Here is a 21,810-nt window from a genome sequence, read left to right as displayed (position 1 = left end):
AGAGTGCGTATAACCCATGGAATCACATTAGTCATAAAGAACTCATATACTTATTGCAAAAGTCTACTTGCCCTTGAAGCAAAGTACTACTACGCATGCTCCTAGGGGAAGGGTTGGTAGGAGTTAACCATCGCACGATCCCGACCTCCACACATAAGGAAGATAACTAAAAGAGCACCCCATGCAACAAATTTGTCACACAACTTTTACCATACGTGCATGCTATGGGACTTGCCGACCTTAACACAAGTATTTCTCAATTTCATAATTACCCAACTATCATGACTCTAGCATTACCACCTTTATATCTCAAAACAGTTATCAAGCATCAAATTGATCATAGTTTTTAATTAATGCACTTTCTATGATAGTTTTTATTATACCCAACTTGGATGCTCATCATATTAGGACCAATTTTATAACCATAGCAAATACCATGCTGTTATAAAAGACTCTCAAAATGATATAAGTGAAGCATGAGAGATCAACAATTTCTACAAAATTAAGCCAACGTCGTGCTCTAAAAGATATACGTGTAGCACTAGAGCAAAACTTGTCTAGCTCAAAAGATATAAGCGAAGCACATAGAGTATTCTAATAAATTCCAAATCAAATGTGTCTCTCCCAAAAGGTGTGTACAGCAAGGATGATTGTGTTAAAGTAAAAAGCAAAGACTCATATCATACAAGACGCTCCAAGCAAAACACATACCATGTGGCGAATAAAAATATAGCTCCAAGTAAAGTTACCGATAGACGAAGACGAAAGAGGGGATGCCTTCTGAGGCATCCCCAAGCTTAGGCTTTTGGTTGTAGTTGAATATCTTGGGGTGCCATGGGCATCCCCAATCTTAGGTTCTTGCCACTCCTTATTCCATAGTCCATCAAATCTTTACCCAAAAATTGAAAACTTCACAACACAAAACTCAACAGGAAATCTCATGAGCTCCGTTAGTGCAAGAAAGAAAAACCACCACATAAGTTACTGTAATGAACTCATTCTTTATTTGTATTGGTGTTAAACCTACTATATTCCAACTTCTCTATGGTTCATACCCCCTGATACTAGCCATAGATGCATCAAAATAAGCAAACAACACACGAAAAACAGAGTCTGTCAAAAACAGAACAGTCTGTAACAATCTGTAACTTTCGAATACTTATGAACTCTAAAAATCCTACCAAAATAGGACGTCCTGGGTAATTTGTCTATTGATCTACTTCAAAAAGAATCAACTAAAAATCACGTTCATGTGATTTACTAAAATTATTCTTGTGCATGCAAAAGTTTCTGTTTTTCAGCAGAATCAAATTAACTATCACCGTAGGTTATCCTATAGGTTCTACTTGGCACAAACACTAATTAAAACATAAAACCACATCTAAACAGAAGCTAGATGAATTATTTATTACTAAACAGGAGCAAAAAGCAAGGAACAAAAATAAAATTGGGTTGACTCCCAACAAGCGCTATCGTTTAACGCCCCTAGCTAGGCATAAAAGCGAGAATAGATCTAAGTATTGCCATAATAATAAGATAGATCACGAAAACTCATTTCATATTCCTTACGTTCATCAGCAAACTTTATTTGAGGCAAGCAAAAGTAATCAAAAGGGCTAAATTTAATGGGACAGAAGTCCCCAAGATCAATCTCAGGAGGTATGGGTTCCTCCTTTGGCCCTTCATATTGCACAAACAATTCATCATTATATGCATTCTTTTGACAAAACTTCATGAGCCTATACTCAAGAGAATATCCTAACTCATTATTTCAAATAGTAAAATTATTATTAAGTTCAGAAATTCTATCAACTAGAACATTGGTAGGAACCTTTTTCCTAAGGTTTTCATTAAAAGCAACATAGTCTAAAGATTGAAAACGCATTATGTCCTCTTGATCAAAGATGATTGCCTCTATGGGAGGACAGCCAGCATCCATCCTATAGTGCGCAAAAATTTCTTTGGTTTCTTTTATTATAAATCTGAATTCATGTGCCAAAAGGATAGTAGTTGTGTGCTTAATAGAAGAATGCTCAATATTAGAAAATTCTAGGAAAATCCTTTGTATGCAAGGATGCATGTGCATAAACTGTCTTTCAAGTTCAACTATAAGCATGGCAGATAACATCCGCAAGACTACTAGTTCTATGAAGAATAGAACTACCCATAGAAGGTAAAGCACCAGCACAAGTAAAGAAATCCTGAATAACCCCTTTTCCAATAATATTACCACTACCGATTCGAAACTTTTTAGTATGTAAGATAGTGGGTTCTTCAGCAGGAGCATCAAAATTTTCCATGTTATTACTATTGTCCATATCAACGATAATCTCCCCAATTTCAGACATAACGGCAAAAAATGCGAGGAGCAAGGGAAAGAGAGAGGCAAACAGAAAAGAGAGGGCGAATAAAACGGCAAGCATGAAGTGGGGGAGAGGAAAACAAGAGGCAAATGGCAAATAATGTAATCCGAGGGAGATGAGTTTGTGATGGGTACTTGGTATGTCTTGACTTGAGCGAAGACCTCATCGGGAACGGTGCCATAAATCCTTCTTGCTACCTCTTGAGCACTGCGTTAGTTTTCCCTTGAAGAGGAAAGGGTGATGCAGCAAAGTAGCGTAAGTATTTCCCTCAGTTTTTGAGAACCAAGGTATCAATCCTGTAGGAGGCTCCTCAAAAGTCCCTCGTATCTACACAAACAAACAAGAACCTCGCAACCAATGCGATAAAGGGGTTGTCAATCCCTTCACGGTAACTTGCGAAAGTGAGATCTGATAGAGATAATAAGATAGGATAAATATTTTTTGGTATTTTTATGACATAGATTGGAAAGTAAAGATTGCAAATAAACCTAGATCAGAAACTTATATGATAAAAGATAGACCCTGGGGCCATAGGTTTCACTAGTGGCTTCTCTCAAGATAGCATAAGTATTACGGTGGGTGAACAAATTACTATTGAGCAATTGATAGAAAAGTGCATGGTTATGAGATTATCTAGGCATGATCATGTATATAGGCATCACGTCTGCAACAAGTAGATCAAAATGATTCTGCATCTGCTACTATTACACCACACATCGACTAACTCCTGCCTGCATCTAGAGTATTAAGTTCATAAGAACAGAGTAACGCATTAAGAAAGATGACATGATGTAGAGGGATAAACTCAAGCAATATGATATAAATCCCATCTTTTTATCCTCGATGGCAACAATACAATACGTGCCTTGCTGCCCCTGCTGTCACTAGGAAAGGACACCGCAAGATTGAACCCAAAGCTAAGCACTTCTCCCATTGCAAGAAAGATCAATCTAGTAGGCCAAACCAAACTGATAATTCAAAGAGACTTGCAAAGATAACCAATCACACATAAAAGAATTCAGAGGAGATTCAAATATTTCTCATAGATAAACTTGATCATAAACCCACAATTCATCATATCTCGACAAACACACCGCAAAAAGAGTTACATCGAATAGATCTCCAAGAAGATCAAGGAGAACTTGGTATTGAGATTCAAAGAGAGAGAGAAAGCCATCTAGCTAATAATTATCGACCCGAAGGTCTGTGGTAAACTACTCACAACTCATCGTACAGGCCTTGAAGATGATGTAGAGGCCCTCCGTGGTCGATTCCCCCTCCGTCGGAGCGCCGGTGAAGGCTCCAAGATGGGACCTCGCGTATACAAAAGGTTGCGGTGGTGGAAGTAGTATTTTGTGGTGCTCCTGGATGTTCTCGGGGTACGTGGATATATATAGGTGAAAGAGGTAGGTCAGGGGAGCCATGAGGAGCCCACGAGGGTGGGGGCGCGCCCACCCCCCTAGGGTGTGCCCTCCTGCCTCGTCGCCGCATCGGCTGCTTCTTGACGTCCACTCCAAGTCTCCTGGATTGCGTTTGTTCCAAAAAGATCTCTCCCGAAGGTTTCATTCCGTTTGGACTCCGTTTGATATTCCTTTTCTTCGAAACACTGAAATAGGCAAAAAAACAGCAATTCAGGTTGGGCCTCCGGTTAGTAGGTTGGTCCCAAAAATGATATAAAAGTGTAAAGTAAAGCCCATAAACATCCAAAACGGGTAATATAATAGCATGGGACAATTAAAAAATTATAGATACGTTGGAGATGTATCAGAGCCAATATGAGCATCCAGGTTCCGCTATTTGTTATTGATCGGAGAAGTGTCTCGGTCATGTCTACATAGTTCTCGAACCCGTAGGGTCGCACGCTTAACGTTCGTTGACGCTAGAGAAGTATTGGGATATTTGATGGGTGGTCACCAAATGTTGTTTGGAGTCCCGGATGATATCCTGGACGTCACGAGGAGTCTCGGAATGGTCGAGAGGTAAAGATTTATATATGGGAACTCATATTTTGGGTTCCGGAAAAGGTGCAGTTTTTTCGGTATTGTACCTGGAAGCTTCCAGAAGGTTCCGAAGGATTCCGGAGGGGTCCGCAAGTTCGCAAGTGGGTTCACAACGACCCAAGGGCTAGCATGGGCTGCCGGGAGGTGCCCTGGCTTTATTGGGCTAGGCGCACCAAGTCCTCAAAAGCCCATGTGGCTAGGGAGGGCAAAAAAAGGAAGGAGTCCTAGTAGGAATAGGATTGGACTTGGAGTCCAAGTCCTCTCCCCCTTAGTTGTGCCCTAGGGCTTGGAGGGGCTGTTTTCCACGCCCCTCCACCTATATATAGAGAGGAGGGGGCGCCCCAAGAGGACACACCAAGCCCATGGCGCCCCTCTCTCTCTCGTTACTCCGTAGTTCCACCGCCTCGTCCCGGTGACGCTTAGCGAAGTGCTGTCGGTGCTCCACCACCACCATCACCACCAATCCGCCGTGTTGGTTGTGATCCCATCTACTTATCCTCTCCCGCTTGCTGGATCAATAAGGAGGAGACGTCATCGAGCCGCACGTGTGCTAAACTTGGAGGTGCCATCCGTTCGGTACTAGATCGGTTGGATCGTGATCAGATTGCGAAGAGTGCGACTACATCAACCGCGTGATAAACGCTTCCACTTTCGGTCTACGAGGGTACATAGACACACTCTCCTCCTATCATTGTTATGCATCTCCTAGATAGATCTTCCGTGAGCGTATGAATTTTTTTTGAAATTGCATGCTACGTTCCCCGACAGTGGCATCCGAGCCAGGTCTATGCGTAGATGATATGCATGAGTAGAACACAAAGAGTAGTGGGCAGTGATAGTCATACTTCTTAACACCAGCGTATTATTTGGATTTGGCGGTATTGTTGGATGAAGCGGCCCAGACCAACCTTACATGACCATGTTCATGAGACCGGTTCCACCGACAGACATGCAACTAGATTTGCTTAAAGGTGGCTGGCGGGTGTCTGTTTCTCCAACTTTAGTTGAATGAATTTGACTGCGGCCGGTCCTTGTTGAAGGTTAAAATAGCAAACTTGATAAATCACCATTGTGGTTTTGTGCCATAGGTAAGAACGGTTCTTGCTGTAAGCCCGTAGCAGCCACGTAAAACTTGCAACAACAAAGTAGAGGATGTCTGACTTGTTTTTGCAGGGCATGCTTGTGATGTGATATGATCAAGACATGATGTGATATACGTTGTTGTATGAGATGATCATGTTTTGTAAAAGTTATCAGCAACTAGCAGGAGCCTTATGGTTGTCGCTTTATTGTATGAAATGTAAACGCCATGTAATTGCTTTACTTTATCACTAAGCGGTAGCGATAGTTGTAGAAGTAATAGTTGGCAAGACGACCATGATGCTACGATGGAGATCAAGGTGTCGAGCTGGTGACGATGGAGATCATGACGATGCTTTGCAAATGGAGATCAAAAGCACAAGATGGTGATGGCCATATCATGTCACGTATTTTGGTTGCATGGTATGTTTATCTTTTATGCATCTTATTTTGCTTCATACGGCGGTAGGATTATAAGATGATCCCTTAACTAAAATTTCAAGGTATAAGTGTTCTCCCTGAGTATGCACCATTGCGACAGTTCTTCGTGCTGAGACACCATGTGATGATCGGGTGTGATAGGCTCTACGTTCACATACAACGGGTGCAAGATAATTTTGCACATGCAGAATACTCGGGTTAAACTTGACGAGCCTAGCGTGTACAGACATGGCCTCGGAACACTGGAGACCGAAAGGTTGAACGTGAATCATATAGTAGATATGATCAACATAGAGATGTTCACCATTGATGACTACTCCATCACACGTGATGATCGGAGATGGTTTAGTTTATTTGGATCGTGTATCATTTAGATGACTTGAGGGATGTCAATCTAAGTGGAGTTCTTAAGTAATATGATTAACTAAACTTAATTTATCATGAACTTAGTCCTGATAGTATTTGCCAATTATGTTGTAGATCAATAGCTCGCGTTGTAGCTCCCCTATATTTTTTGGATATGTTCCTAGAGAAAACTAAGTTGAAAGATGATAGTAGCAATGATGCAGACTAGGTCCGTGATCTGAGGATTATCCTCGTTGCTGCACAGAAGAATTATGTCCCTGATGCACCGCTAGGTGATAGACCTATTGCAGGAGTAGATGCAGAGGTTATGAATGTTCGGCAAAGCTCGATATGATGACTACTCGGTAGTTTAGTGCGCCATGCTTTACGGCTTAGAATCGAGGATTCAAAGACGTTTTGAACGCCACGGAGCATATGAGATGTTCTAAGAGCTGAAATTGGTATTTCAGACTCATGGCCGTATCAAGAGGTATGAGACCTCTGGCAAGTACTTTGCCTACAAAATGGAGGAGAATAGCTCAGCTAGTGAGCATGTGCTCAGAATGTCTGGGCACTACAATCTCTTGATTCAAGTGGGAGTTAATCTTCCAGATAAGATAGTGATTGACAGAGTTCTCTAGTCACTATCACCAAACTACTAGAACTTTGTGATGAACTATTATGCAAGGGATGACGAAAATGATTCCCGAGCTTTTTGCGATGCTGAAATCGGTGAAGGTAGAGATCAAGAAAGAGCATCAAGTGTTGATGGTTAACAAGACCACTAGTTTCAAAAAAAAGCCCAAGGGAAAGAAAGGTAACTTCAAGAAGAATGACAAGCAAGTTGTCACTCCCGTGAAGAAGCCCAAAGCTGGACCTAAGCCTGAAACTTAGTGCTTCTACTGCAAAGGAAATGGTCACTGGAAGCGAAACTACCCCAAATATTTGGCGGATAAGAAGGATGGCAAAGTGAACAAAGGTATATTTGGTATACATGTTATTGATGTGTACCTTACTAGTGCTCGTAGTAGCCCCTGGGTATTTGATATCTGTTCAGTTGTTGAGATTAGTAACTTGAAACAGGAGTTGTAGAATAAATGGAGACTAGTTCAGGGTGAAGTGATGATGTGTGTGGGAAGGTTCCACGATTGATATGATCATCATCGCATACTCCATATACTTTCGGGATTATTGTGGAACCTAAATAAATGTTATTTGGTGTTTGCATTGAGCATGAACAAGATAGGATCATGTTTATTGCAATACGGTTATTCATTTAAGACAGGGAATAATTGTTATTCTGTTTACATGAATAAAACCTTCTATGGTCATACACCCAATGTTAATGGTTTATTGAATCGATTGTAGTGATACACATATTCATAATATTGATGCCAAAAGATGCAAAGTTGATAATGATAGTGCAACATACTTGTGGCACTATCATTTAGGTCATATTGGTGTAAAGCGCATGAAGAAACTCAATGCTGATGGGCTTTTGGAATCACTTGATTATGAATCGTTTGATACTTGTGAACCATGCCTCATGGTCAAGATGACTAAAACTCCATTCTCCGGAACAATGGAGCGAGCCAATGACTTACTGGAAATAATACAAACCGATGTATGCGGTCCAATGGGTGTTGAGGCTCGCGGCGGGTATCGTTATTTTTTGACCTTCACAGATGATTTGAGAAGATATGGGTATATCTACTTAATGAAACACAAGTATGAAACATTTGAAAAGTTCAAAGAATTTCAGAGTGAAGTGGAGAATCATCGTAACAAGAAAATAAAGTTTCTACAATCTGATCGCGGAGGCAAATATTTGAGTTACGAGTTTGGCCTTCATTTAAAACAATGTGGAAAATAGTTTCACAACTCACGCCACCTGGAACACCACAGCGTATGGTGTGTCCGAACATCATAGTCGTACTTTATTAGATATGGTGCGATCCATGATGTCTCTTACCGATTTACCACTATCGTTTTGGGGTTATGCATTAGAGACAGTTGCATTCATGTTAAATAGGGCACCGTCTAAATCCGGTGAGACCTCACCGTATGAACTGTGGTTTGGCAATAAACCTAAGGTGTTATTTCTTAAAGTTTGGGGTTATGTCAAAAGGCTTTAGCCTGGTAAGCTCGAACCCAAATCGGAGAAGTGTGTCTTCATAGGATACCTTAAGGAAACAATTGGGTACACCTTCTACCATAGATCTAAAGGCAAGATCTTTGTTGCCAAGAATGGAACCTTACTAGAGAAGGGTTTTCTCTCAAAAGAAGTGAGTGGGAGGAAAGTAGAACTTGATGAGATAATTGTACCTTCTCTCAATTTGGAAAGTAGCTCATCGGAGAAATCCATTCCCGTGATGCCTACACCAACTAGAGAGGAAGCTAATGATGATGATCATGAAACTTCAGATCAAGTTACTACCGAACCTCATAGCTCAACCAAAACATGATCGACACCAGAGTGTGGTATGATAATCCTATTCTGGAAGTCATGTTACTAGACCATGGCGAACCTACAACTATGAAGAAGCTATGATGAGCCCAGATTCCGATAAATTGGTTGAGGCCATGAAATCTGAGATAGGATCCATGTATGAGAACAAAGTGTGGACTTTGGTGGATTTTCCCGATGATCGACGACCCGTAGAGAATAAATGGATCTTCAAGAAGAAGACAGGCGCTGATGGTAATGTTACTGTCTACAAAGCTCGAATTGTCGCAAAAGGTTTTTTGACAAGTTCAAGGGGTTGACTACGATGAGAGTTTCTCAACCGTAGTGATGCTTAAGTCCGTCGGAATCATGTTAGCAATTGCCACATTTTATGAAATCTGGCAAATGGATGTCAAAACTGCATTCCTTAAATGGATATTTATTAAAAAAGAGTTGTATATGATGCAACCAGAAGGTTTTGTCAATCCTAAAGGTGCTAACAAAGTTGTGCAAGCTCTAGCGATCCATCTATGGACTGGTGCAAGCATCTTAGAGTTGGAATATATGCTTTGATGAGGTGATCAAAGCATATGGTTTTATACAGACTTTCGGAGAAGCCTGTATTTAAAAGAAAGTGAGTGGGAGCTCTATAGCATTTCTAATATTATATGTGGATGACATATTATTGACAGGAAATGATATAGAATTTTTGGATAGCATAAAAGGATACTTGAATAAGTATTTTTCAATAAAAGACCTAAGTAAAGCTACTTATGCATTGGGCATCAAGATCTATCGAGATAGATCGAGACGCTTAATAGGACTTTCACAAAGCAGACATCTTGACAAGATTTTTAAGGAGTTCAAAATCGATCAGTCAAAGAAGGAGTTCTAGCCTGTATTGTAAAGTGTGAAGTTGAGCAAGACTCAAAGCCCGACCATGGCAGAAGATAGAGAAAGAATGAAAGTCATTCCCCATGCCTCATCCATAGGTTCTATAAAGTATGTCATGCTGTGTACCAGACCAGTTATGTGCCTTGCCATGAGTTTTGGCAAGGGGGTACAATAGTGATCCAGGACTGGATCACTGGACAGCGGTCAAAATTATCCTTAGTTACCTAAGAGGACTAAGGAAATGTTTCTCGGTTATGGAGGTGATAAAGAGTTAGTCGTAAAGAGTTACGCTGATGCAAGCTTTGACACTGGTCTAGATGACTCTAAGTCTTAATCTAGATACGTATTGACCGTGGGAGCAATTAGCTAGAGTAGCTCCATGCAGAGCATTGTAGACATAGAAATTTGCAAAATACATACAGATTTGAATGTGGCAGACCCATTGACTAAATTTCTCTCACAAGCAAAACATGATCACACCTTAGTACTGTTTGGGTGTTAATCACATAGCGATGTGAACTAGATTATTAACTCTAGTAAACCCTTTGGGTGTTGGTCACATGGTGATGTGAACTATGGGTGTTAATCACATAAAGATGTGAACTATTGGTATTAAATCACATGGCGATGTGAACTAGATTATTGACTTTAGTGCAAGTGGGAGACTGAAGAAAATATGCCCTAGAGGCAATAATAAAGTTGTTATTTTATATTTCCTTATTTCATTATAAATGTTTATTATTCATGCTAGAATTGTGGATACATAGACAAAACACCGTGTCCCTAGTAAGCCTCTACTAGACTAGCTCGTTAATCAAAGATGGTTAAGTTTCCTAACCATAGACATGTGTTGTCATTTGATGAACGGGATCACATCATTAGGAGAATGATGTGATGGATAAGACCCATATGTTAGCATAGCATATTGATTGTTAAGTTTTATCTCTATTGCTTTCTTCATGTCAAATACATATTCCTTCGACTATGAGATTATGCAACTCTCGGATACCGGAGGAATGCCTTGTGTGCTATCAAACGTCACAACGTAACTGGGTGATTATAAAGATGCTCTACAGGTATCTTCGAAGGTGTTTGTTGGGGTGGCATAGATCGAGATTAGGATTTGTCACTCCGAGTATCGGAGAAGTATCTCTGGGCCCTCTCGGTATGCACATCATAAGAATCCTTGCAAGAAAAGTGACTAATGAGTTAGTTGCAGGATGATGCGTTATGGAATGAGTAAAGAGACGTGCCGGTAACGAGATTGAACTATGTATGAAGATACCGACGACCGAATCTCGGGCAAGTAACATACCGATGGACAAAGGGAATAACGTATGTTGTCATAATGGCTCGACAGATAAAGATCTTCATAGAATATGTGGGAGCCAATATGAGCATCTAGGTTACGCTATTGGTTATTCACCGGAGAAGTGTATCGGTCATGTCTACATAGTTCTCGAACCCGTAGGGTCGCACGCTTAACGTTCGCTAACGCTAGAGTAGTATTGGGATATTTGATGACTGGTAACCAAATGTTGTTCAGAGTCCCAGATGAGATTTCGGACATCACGAGGAGTCTCAGAATGGCCGAGAGGTAAAGATTTATATATGAGAAGTCATATTTTGGGTTCCGAAAAAAGGTGCAGTTTTTTGATATTGTACCGGGAAGCTTCCATAAGGTTCCGGAGGATTCCGGAGGGGTCCGCAAGTCCGCAAGTGGGTTCACCATGACCCAAGGGCTAGCATGGGCTACGGGAGGTTCCCTGGCCTTATTGGGCTAGGCGCACCAAGCCCTCAAAAGCCCATGTGGCTAGGGAAGGCCAAAAAAGGAAGGAGTCCTAGTAGGAATAGGATTGGACTTGGAGTCCAAGCCCTCTCCCCCTTAGCTGCACCCTAGGGCTTGGAGGGGTTGTTTGCCACGCCCCTCCACCTATATATAGAGAGCAGGGGGCGCCCCAAGAGGACACACCAAGCCCTTGGCGCCCCTGTCTCTCCCGTTACTCCGTAGTTCCACCGCCTCATCCGGGTGACGCTTAGCGAAGCGTTGTCGGTGCTCCACCACCACTATCACCACCACGTTGTCGTGTTGGTTGTGATCCCATCTACCTCTCCTCTCCCGCTTGCTGGATCAAGAACGAGGAGACATCATCAAGCCGCACATGTGCTAAATGATGTCTACTACGCAACATTCTTCTTGTAGACGTTGTTGGGCCTCCAAGTGCAGAGGTTTGTAGGACAGTAGCAAATTTCCCTCAACTGGATGACCTAAGGTTTATCAATCCGTAGGAGGCGTAGGATGAAGATGGTCTCTCTCAAACAACCCTGCAACCAAATAACAAAGAGTCTCTTGTGTCCCCAACACTCCCAATACAAGCGTAAATTGTATAGGTGCACTAGTTCAGCGAAGAGATGGTGATACAAATGCAATATGGATGGTAGATATAGGTTTTTGTAATCTGAAAAAATAAAAACAGCAAGGTAACTAATGATAAAAGTGAGCGTAAACGGTATTGCAATGGTAGGAAACAAGGCACAGGGTTCATACTTTCACTAGTGCAAGTTCTCTCAACAATAATAACATAGATAGATCATATAACAATCCCTCAACATGCAACAAAGAGTCACTCCAAAGCCTCTAATAGCGGAGAACAAATGAGGAGATTATGGTAGGGTACAAAACCACCTCAAAGTTATCCTTTTTGTTCTATCTATTCAAGAGTCCATAGTAAAATAACATGAAGATATTCTTTCCATTCAATCTATCATAGAGTTCATACTAGAATAACACCTTAAGACACAAATCAACCAAAACCCTAATGTCACCTACATACTCCATTGTCACCTCAAGTATCCGTGGGCATGATTATACGATATGCATCACACAATCTCAGATTCATCTATTCAACCAACACAAAGAACTTCAAAGAGTGCCCCAAAGTTTCTACCGGAGAGTCAAGACGAAAACGTGTGCCAAACCCTATGCATAGATTCATTGAACCCGCAAGTTGATCACAAAATCATACATCAAGCGGATCACGTGAATATCCCATTGTCACCACAGATAAGCACAGCAAGACATACATCAAGTGTTCTCAAATCCTTAACGACTCAATCCGATAAGATAAATTCAAAGGGAAAACTCAATCCATTACAAGAAAGTAGAGGGGGAGAAACATCATAAGATCCAACTATAATAGCAAAGCTCGCGATACATCAAGATCGTGCCATAGAGAGAACACGAGAGAGAGAGAGAGAGATCAAACATATATCTACTGGTACATACCCTCAGCCCCGACGGTGAACTACTCCCTCCTCGTCATGGAGAGCACCGGGATGATGAAGATGGCCACCGGCGAGGGATCCCCCCTCCGGCATGGTGCCGGAACGGGCTCCTGAGAGGTTTTTGGTGGCTACAGAGGCTTGCGGCGGTGAAACTCCCGATCTATCTTCGTCTCTGATGTTTTTAGGGTACGTGGACTTATATAGGCGAAAGAAATCGGTCGGGGGAGCCTCAAGAGGCCCAGGAGACAGGGGGCGCGCCCAGGGGTGGACGCGCCCTCCTATCTCCTGGCTTCCTCGAACCTTCCCTGGCTTGAACTCCAAGTCTCCCGGATCATACCCTTTCCAAAATTTGCGCTCCCGAAGGTTTCATTCCGTTTGGACTCCGTTTGATATTCCTATTCTTCGAAATACTAAAATAGGCAATAAAATAGCAATATGGGTTGGGCCTCCTGTTAGTAGGTTAGTCCCAAAAGTAATATAAAAGTGTATAATAAAGCCCGTAATCATTCAAAACAGATAATAAAATAGCATGAATGCTTCATAAATTATAGATATGTTGGAGACGTATCAGCATCCCCAAGCTTAATTCCTACTCGTCCTCGAGTAGGTAAATGATAAAAGAAAGAATTTATGAAGTGTGAATGCTAGCAAGTGCACAAGTTTGATCAATGATAATTTCGACCACCTTTTCTAGCATGATTATATGTCATAACAGTGGTTCATCTCATAAAACTTCTCATGAACAAGTAACAAGCAATTCACATGTTAAAGCATAGACCATAAACTTTCTTGAAAACTAGCAAACTATGTTCTCAGTCATCAAACAATTGCAATTCATCTTATTTTCAGGAAGGGTCTATGTCACAACTTTGATTTAGCAAACTTCACATACTCAACTATCATATAGTCTTCCACAATTGCTAACACTCACGCAATACTAATGGTTATGGAGTTTTAATCGGACACTGAGAAAGATAGGGGCTTATAGTGTTGCCTCCCAACGTATTCACCTTTGGGTGATGTCAACAATAATAGTTCATGCTAACTTACATCCAATTGGATATATATATCAGGATCTTTCCAACACGAGGTGCTTGCCAAAGGATAAAATGAAAAAGCGAAAGGTGAAGATCACCTTGACTCTTGCATAAAGTAAAAGACATAAAGTAAAAGATAGGCCCTTCGCAGAGGGAAGCAGAGGTTTTCATGCGCTTTTAGGGTTGGATGCACAAAATCTTAATGCGAAAGAACATTACTTTATATTGCCACTTGTATATGGACCTTTATTATGTAGTCCGTCGCTTTTATTGCTTCCATAACAAGATCGTAAAAGCTTATTTTCTTCACACTAATAAATCATACATATTTAGAGAGCAATTTTTATTGCTTGCACCGATGACAACTTAGTTTAAGGATCTTACTCAATCCATAGGTAGGTATGGTGGACTCTCATGGCAAAACTGGGTTTAAGGATATTTGGAAGCACAAGTAGTATCTCTACTTGGTGCAAGTAATTTTGGCTAGCATGAGGGGGAAAGGCAAGCTCAACATGTTTGAATGATCCATGACAATATACTTTAACTGAGATGTGAGAAAACATAACCCATTACGTTGTCTTCCTTGTCCAACATCAACTCTTTAGCATGTCATACTTAATGAGTTCTCACAATTATAAAAGATGTCTAGGATAGTATATTTATATGTGAAATCTCTCTTCCTTCAATATTCTTTCATGAATTGTTCAAATGACCAATGCAATGCTTGCTAACCTTCAATAAATTTACAACCTCTACTTCTTAGATGTGAAGTCATTACTCCCCATGGGATAAGCAAATGAGACATATATAATTTCAGATTTATGACATTCAACTCATTCAACCATTTACTCATAGGATATAAGTGAAGCACACGAGTAAATGACAAACTACTCCAAAAAGATATAAGTGAAGATCAATGAGTAGTTAAATAATTATGTAACTATGTGAAGACTCTATCTCATTAAAGAATTTAAGATCTTGGTATTTTATTCAAACAGCAAGCAAAGAAAAATAAAATGACATTGCAAGTACAGCAAAACTCATGTGAAGAAGCAAAAACTTAGGTTCAACCGATACTAAGCGATAATGGTTGAAGAAGAAAGGTGGGATGCCTACGGGGCATCCCCAAGCTTAGATGCTTGAGACTTCTCGAAATATTATCTTGGGGTGCCTTAGGCATCCCCAAGCTTGAACTTTTGTGTCTCCTTAATTCCTCTCATATCATGGTTTCTCTATTTCTCAAAAAGCTTCATCCACACCAAACTCAACAAGAACTCGTGAGATAGGTTAGTATAAACCAATGCAAAACCTTATCATTTTCTACTGTAACAAATCACTAAAATTATTATTCAACATTGCATACTAAATGCCTCTGCATACTTAATACTCCTATCCTCAAATAGAATCATTAAACAAGCAAACATATGCAAACAATGCAAACATAACAGCAATCTGCCAAAACAGTATAGTCTGAAAGATTGCAAGAGTATCATACTTCCCTAACTCCAAAAATTATGAGAAAAATACTAAGCTGTAGAAGATTTATCAGATCTCATTATGCAAAAAATTTCAACATTATATCATGCTCTGACTTTTCTAGGGAATTTTTGCAACAGCGGTAAACTTTCTGTTTTCAAACAGCAACGTGTATACTAGCGAAATAAGCATGGTAAAGGCTATCCTTGACTTATTTATTGAAAATAAAGATGCAAAACATTATTATAAATAACAGAAAGCAAATACTAAAAAAATAAAAATACTCTCAAGCAAAACACATATCATGTGGTGAATAAAAATATAGCTCCAAGTAAAGTTACCGATGAACGAAGACGAAAGAGGGGATGCCTTCCGGGGCATCCCCGAGCTTAGGCTCTTGGTTGTCCTTGAATATTACCTTGGGGTGCCTTGGTCATACCCAAGCTTAGGCTCTTGCCACTCCTTATTCCATAGTCCATCGAATCTTTACCCAAAACTTGAAAACTTCACAACACAAAACTCAACAGAAAACTCGTAAGCTCCATTAGTATAAGAAAATAAAACCACCACTTAGGTACTGTAATGAACTCATTCTAAATTCATATTGGTGTAATATCTACTGTATTCCAACTTATCTATGGTTCATACCCTCCGATACTACTCATAGATTCATCAAAATAAGCAAACAACACACAGAAAACAGAATCTGTCAAAAACAGAACAGTCTGTAGTAATCTGTATCAAACGTATACTTCTGGAACTACAAAAATCCTACCAAATTAGAAAGTCCTAAGAACTTTGTGTACCAATCCAAAGAAAAAAGAATCAGATCAGAATCGCGTTTATGTGAATTAACAAAACTAATTTACGGGGTGCAAAAGTTTCTGATTCTCAGCAGGATCAACACAACTATCACCGTAAGCTATCCTAAAGGTCTTACTTGGAACTTTATTGAAACAAAAGCTATAAAACATGATTAGTACAGTAGCATAATCATGTTTAAACACAAAAACAGTAAGGGTAAATATTGGGTTGTCTCCCAACAAGCGATTTTCTTTAATGCCTTTTAGCTAGGCATGATGATGGCAATGATGCTCATATAAAAGATAAGAATTGAAACATAACGGGGGCATCATGAAGCATATGACTAGAACATTTAAGCCTAACCCTCTTCCTATGCATAGGGATTTTGTGAGAAAACAACTTATTGGAACAATAATCAACTAGCATAGGAAGGCAAAACAAGCATAGCTTCAAAATTTTCAACACATAGAGAGGAAACTTGACATTATTGCTATTCCTGCAAGCATATATTCCTCCCTCATAATAATGTCCAGTAGGATCATGAATAAATTCAACAATATAACCAGCAACTAAAGCATTCTTTTCATGATCTACAAGCATAGAATATTTACTACTCTCCACATAAGCAAATTTCTTCTCATTCAGAATAGTGGGAGTATCATAAGATACTTGAATACCATAAATTGTTTCCACATTAAAAGAGTAATTTTCAGAAAAAGGGTAATCATAATCATGACAAGTTTTATAAATATAATCATCGCTACTCTTTATATCATAAGTTTTATCACAATAATCATCATAAGTAGCAACTTCGTTCTCATCATAATCGATTGAAACCTCTCCCAAGATAGTGGAATCACTAAATAAAGTTGACACTCTTCCAAATCCACTTTCGTATTCATCACAATAAAATTCAACATCCTCCAAAATAGTGGGATCACTACTTCCTAAAGTTGACACTCTTCAAAACCCACTTTCATCAATAATCATCATAGGTAAGAGGCATGCTATCATCATAACAACTTTGCATATCAAAACTTGGGATGCTAAAAATATCATCTTCATTAAATGTAGCATCCCCAAGCTTGGGACAAACATTAATTTCAGCAAATATATTCTCAAATATGTCATCCTCATCAAACATAGCTTCCCCAAGCTTGGGCCTTTTCATATCATAAGCATAGTCACTCTCATCATTAATAGTATGGATAGCACCAATAGTATAGCAATTATCATCATCACAATGAGTAGTAGGAGCGACTTCATTTGAGAGAGATACCTTTTTACCTTTGTTGCTCCTTCTTTTCTTTTTCTTCTTCACATTATGTGTGGGTTCAACCTTCTTCTTTGAGCTCCTTATTGATGAGAATGGTTGAATAGAAAGCTCCTGCTCCTTACCTGATTCATCATAAGAAATAATGGGAGGATATTGGGAAGTCTCTTCCCTTTCATTAGTATTCTCTTCATCTTCTAATTGCTTTCTTTTCTTTAGGTAATTGGCAATATAAGGATTTTCAATGCAATTCACCACACAATACAAATAAATCTTCTCTAGATCAAAATCAAGACATCTATCAAGATTAAATTTTGGAATACCCTCAGTTATACGTTTCATTTCTTCATACTCCAAAATAAGACTAAGCTCTTTATGATGCTCAAGGGTAATCAAGTTATCACAATTATTGGACACGATTCGATCATGAAACAATTTGCATTGGAGATTTAAATGACCATGTTCATTGCAAAGTTCACAAGGAGCGCAAAAAATATTGAATTTTTCAGCACAAACATCAAGACTTTCTTGCAACCCTTTAGTTTCTAAATACTTATGCCTCTTGCGATATCTATTTTCCCTATTTTGTGTGTACTTGCAAACCCAATCTACTCCACAAAAATCGACATTCTTATAAGAGATATTTTCATCATAACTAGTGCAATCATCATTAGTACTATGGATATTCAAAGATTTCATACTAACAACATTGCAATCATGCTCATAATTCAATAATTTAGTACCGAGCATTTTTAATGCATTCTTCTTCTAGAACTTGAGCACAATTTTCCTTTTCCTTTCCATCATACTCACGAAAGATATTAAAAAGATGAAGCGTATGAGACAAGCTTAACTCCATTTTTTTGTAGTTTTCTTTTATAAACTAAACTAGTGATAAAACAAGAAACAAAAAGATTCGATTGCAAGATCTAAAGATATACCTTCAAGCACTCACCTCCCCGGCAACGGCGCCAGAAAAGAGATTGATGTCTACTACACAACCTTCTTCTTGTAGACGTTGTTGGGCCTCCAAGTGCAGAGGTTTGTAGGACAGTAGCAAATTTCCCTCAAGTGGATGACCTAAGGTTTATCAATCCGTGGGAGGCGTAGAATGAAGATGGTCTCTCTCAAACAACCCTGCAACCAAATAACAAAGAGTCTCTTGTGTCCCCAACACACCCAATACAATGGTAAATTGTATAGGTGCACTAGTTCGGCGAAGAGATGGTGATACAAGTGCACTATGGATGGTAGATATAGGTTTTTGTAATCTGAAAATATAAAAACAGCAAGGTAACTAATGATAAAAGTGAGCGTAAACGGTATTGCAATGGTAGGAAACAAGGCATAGGGTTCATACTTTCACTAGTGCAAGTTCTCTCAACAATAATAACATAGATAGATCATATAACAATCCCTCAACATGCAACAAAGAGTCACTCCAAAGCCACTAATAGCGGAGAACAAACGAAGAGATTACGGTAGGGTACAAAACCACCTCAAAGTTATCCTCTCTGTTCTATCTATTCAAGAGTCCGTAGTAAAATAACATGAAGCTATTCTTTCCATTCAATCTATCATAGAGTTCATACTAGAATAACACCTTAAGACACAAAGCAACCAAAACCCTAATGTCACCTCGATACTCCATTGTCACCTCAAGTATCCGTGGGCATGATTATATGATATGCATCACACAATCTCGGATTCATCTATTCAACCAACACAAAGAACTTCAAAGAGTTCCCCAAAGTTTCTACCGGAGAGTCAAGACGAAAACGTGTGCCAACCCCTATGCATAGATTCATTGAACCCGCAAGTTGATCACCAAAACATGCATCAAGTGGATCACGTGAATATCCCATTGTCACCACAAATAAGCACAGAAAGACATACATCAAGTGTTCTCAAATCCTTAAAGACTCAAACCGATAAGATAACTTCAAAGGGAAAACTCAATCCATTACAAGAAAGTAGAGGGGGAGAAACATCATAAGATCCAACTATAAGAGAAACCGATAAGATAACTTCAAAGGGAAAGCTCGCGATACATCAAGATCGTTCCATAGAGAGAACACGAGAGAGAGATCAAACATATAGCTACTGGTACATACCCTCAGCCCCGAGGGTGAACTACTCCCTCCTTGTCATGGAGAGCACTGGGATGATGAAGATGGCCACCGGTGAGGGATCCCCCCTCTGGCAGGGTGCCGGAACAGGCTCCCAAGAGGTTTTTGGTGGCTACAGAGGCTTGCGGCGACGGAACTCCCGATCTATCTTCGTCTCTGATGTTTTTAGGGTACGTGGACTTATATAGGCAAAAGAAGTCGGTCGGGGGAGCCTCAAGGCGCCCAGGAGATAGGGGGCGCGCCTGGGGGGTGGGTGCGCCCTCCTATCTCCTGGCTTCCTCGAACCTTCCCTGGCTTGTACTCCAAGTCTCCCGGATCATATCCTTTCCAAAAATCACGCTCCCGAAGGTTTCATTCCGTTTGGACTCCGTTTGATATTCTTTTTCTTCGAAATACTTAAACAGGCAATTAAACCGCAATATGGGTTGGGCCTCCGGTTAGTAGGTTAGTCCCAAAAATAATATAAAAGTGTATTATAAAGCCCGTAATCATTCAAAACAGATAATAAAATAGCATGAATGCTTCATAAATTATAGATACGTTGGAGACGTATCACTAATCTCGGAGGTGTCGTCTGTTCGGCACTAGATCGATTGGATCATGATCAGATCGCAAAGAGTACATCAACCGCGTGATAAACGCTTCCGTTTTTGGTATACGAGGGTACGTAGACACACTCTCCCCCTCTCATTGCTATGCATCTCCTAGATAGATCATGCGTGAGCATAGGAATTTTTTTGAAATTGCATGCTACGTTCCCCTACACCTTGGAGATAATATGACCAAGGTAGGTTACTTTGGGTAGTCAGAATTCACACTTGGAATACCTAGCATATAGCTGATACTCTTGAACTTTTTCCAGAACAAGTCGAAGATGCTCAGCATGCTCTTCCTTATTCTTGGAATATACAAGGATATCATCTAGATAAACCATGATGAACTTGTGAAGGTATTTCATGAATATATAGTTCATCAGATGAGAGAATGTTTTTGGAACATTGGTTAAGCCGAAGGACATGATGATGTACTCATATGAACCATACCAAGTAATGAATGCGGTCTTAGGAATATCCTCTTCACGAACACGGATCTGGTGGTAACCCGACCTCAAGTCGAGTTTAGATAAGATCGATAAACCAGCCAGTTGATCATACAGATCATTGATCTGAGGAAGCGGATATTTGTTTTGCATAGTTGCTTGGTTGATAGGATGGTAGTCTTGGACCAAACGGTTCATTCCATCCTTCTTGACAAAGAGAGAAGGTGCTCCCCAAGCAGAGGAACTAGGGTGAATGAATCCACTACGAAGAGATTTATCAATTTCCTCCTTAAGCTCAAGGAGTTCATGAGGCAGCATTTTGTAGGGTCGTTTGGCAATAGGAGCGGTGCCTGGTTTCAAGACAATAATGAACTCGACAACACTAACAGGGGGTATCCATGGAAGCTCTTCAGGAATGACGTCTTGGAATTTGTGAAAAACTGGAATGTTTTCAATGCCCTCAAGTGGTCATGCATTCAAGGCATAAAGTCGTGCCTCGACATTCTGAACTAGACGAGCGTGATAGCTAACTATCTCATTCGAAGGGTGTAGGAGATGGACGGTTTTTGTAGCGTGAACTATAGAAGTAGTATGTGCTTTTAACCAATCCATTCCCAGAATGAGGTCAATATTGGAAGACTTCAACATGATGGGGGAGGCATGAAAAAATTCCAACCCTTCGACTTCAATCGGCACGTCGGTGCTAACCATGGAGGTTTGACATTGGCCCGTGGGGGTGTGCACCACTAGGTGAGTTTCCATCTATTCATATTTAACTAGATGATACCCCACGCGTAGCGGCGGGAAATGGTTAGCTATATATGTGTGACATTAATACATGTATTAAGGTGACATAATGCAATTAAGAATATGATAGTTGGATGCTCAAATATATCAGATCCTAAAATGTACATAAAGATTTGGTGTTGATTTCAACTTTTTTAGTGTAAAAAATGGACAATCCAAATTCAAATTATTACGATCGAGATTCAACAAGAATAGACTATTCATCAAATGTGCATGACCATAAAACATATTACTCATATAAATAGAACAACCATTATTCTTTGACTTAAATGAATAACCGTCTCGCAGTAAACAAGATCCAGATATAATGTTCATGCTCAACGCTGGCACAAAATAACAATTATTCGGGTCTAAAACTAATTCTGAAGCTAGATGTATAGGCAGCGTGCCG

This window comes from Triticum aestivum, chromosome 2B, assembly GCF_018294505.1.
Source record: "Triticum aestivum cultivar Chinese Spring chromosome 2B, IWGSC CS RefSeq v2.1, whole genome shotgun sequence".
Classification (NCBI taxonomy): Eukaryota; Viridiplantae; Streptophyta; class Magnoliopsida; order Poales; family Poaceae; genus Triticum; species Triticum aestivum.
The sequence above is the reverse complement of the archived record's forward strand: the minus strand, read 5'-3'. Positions refer to the sequence as shown.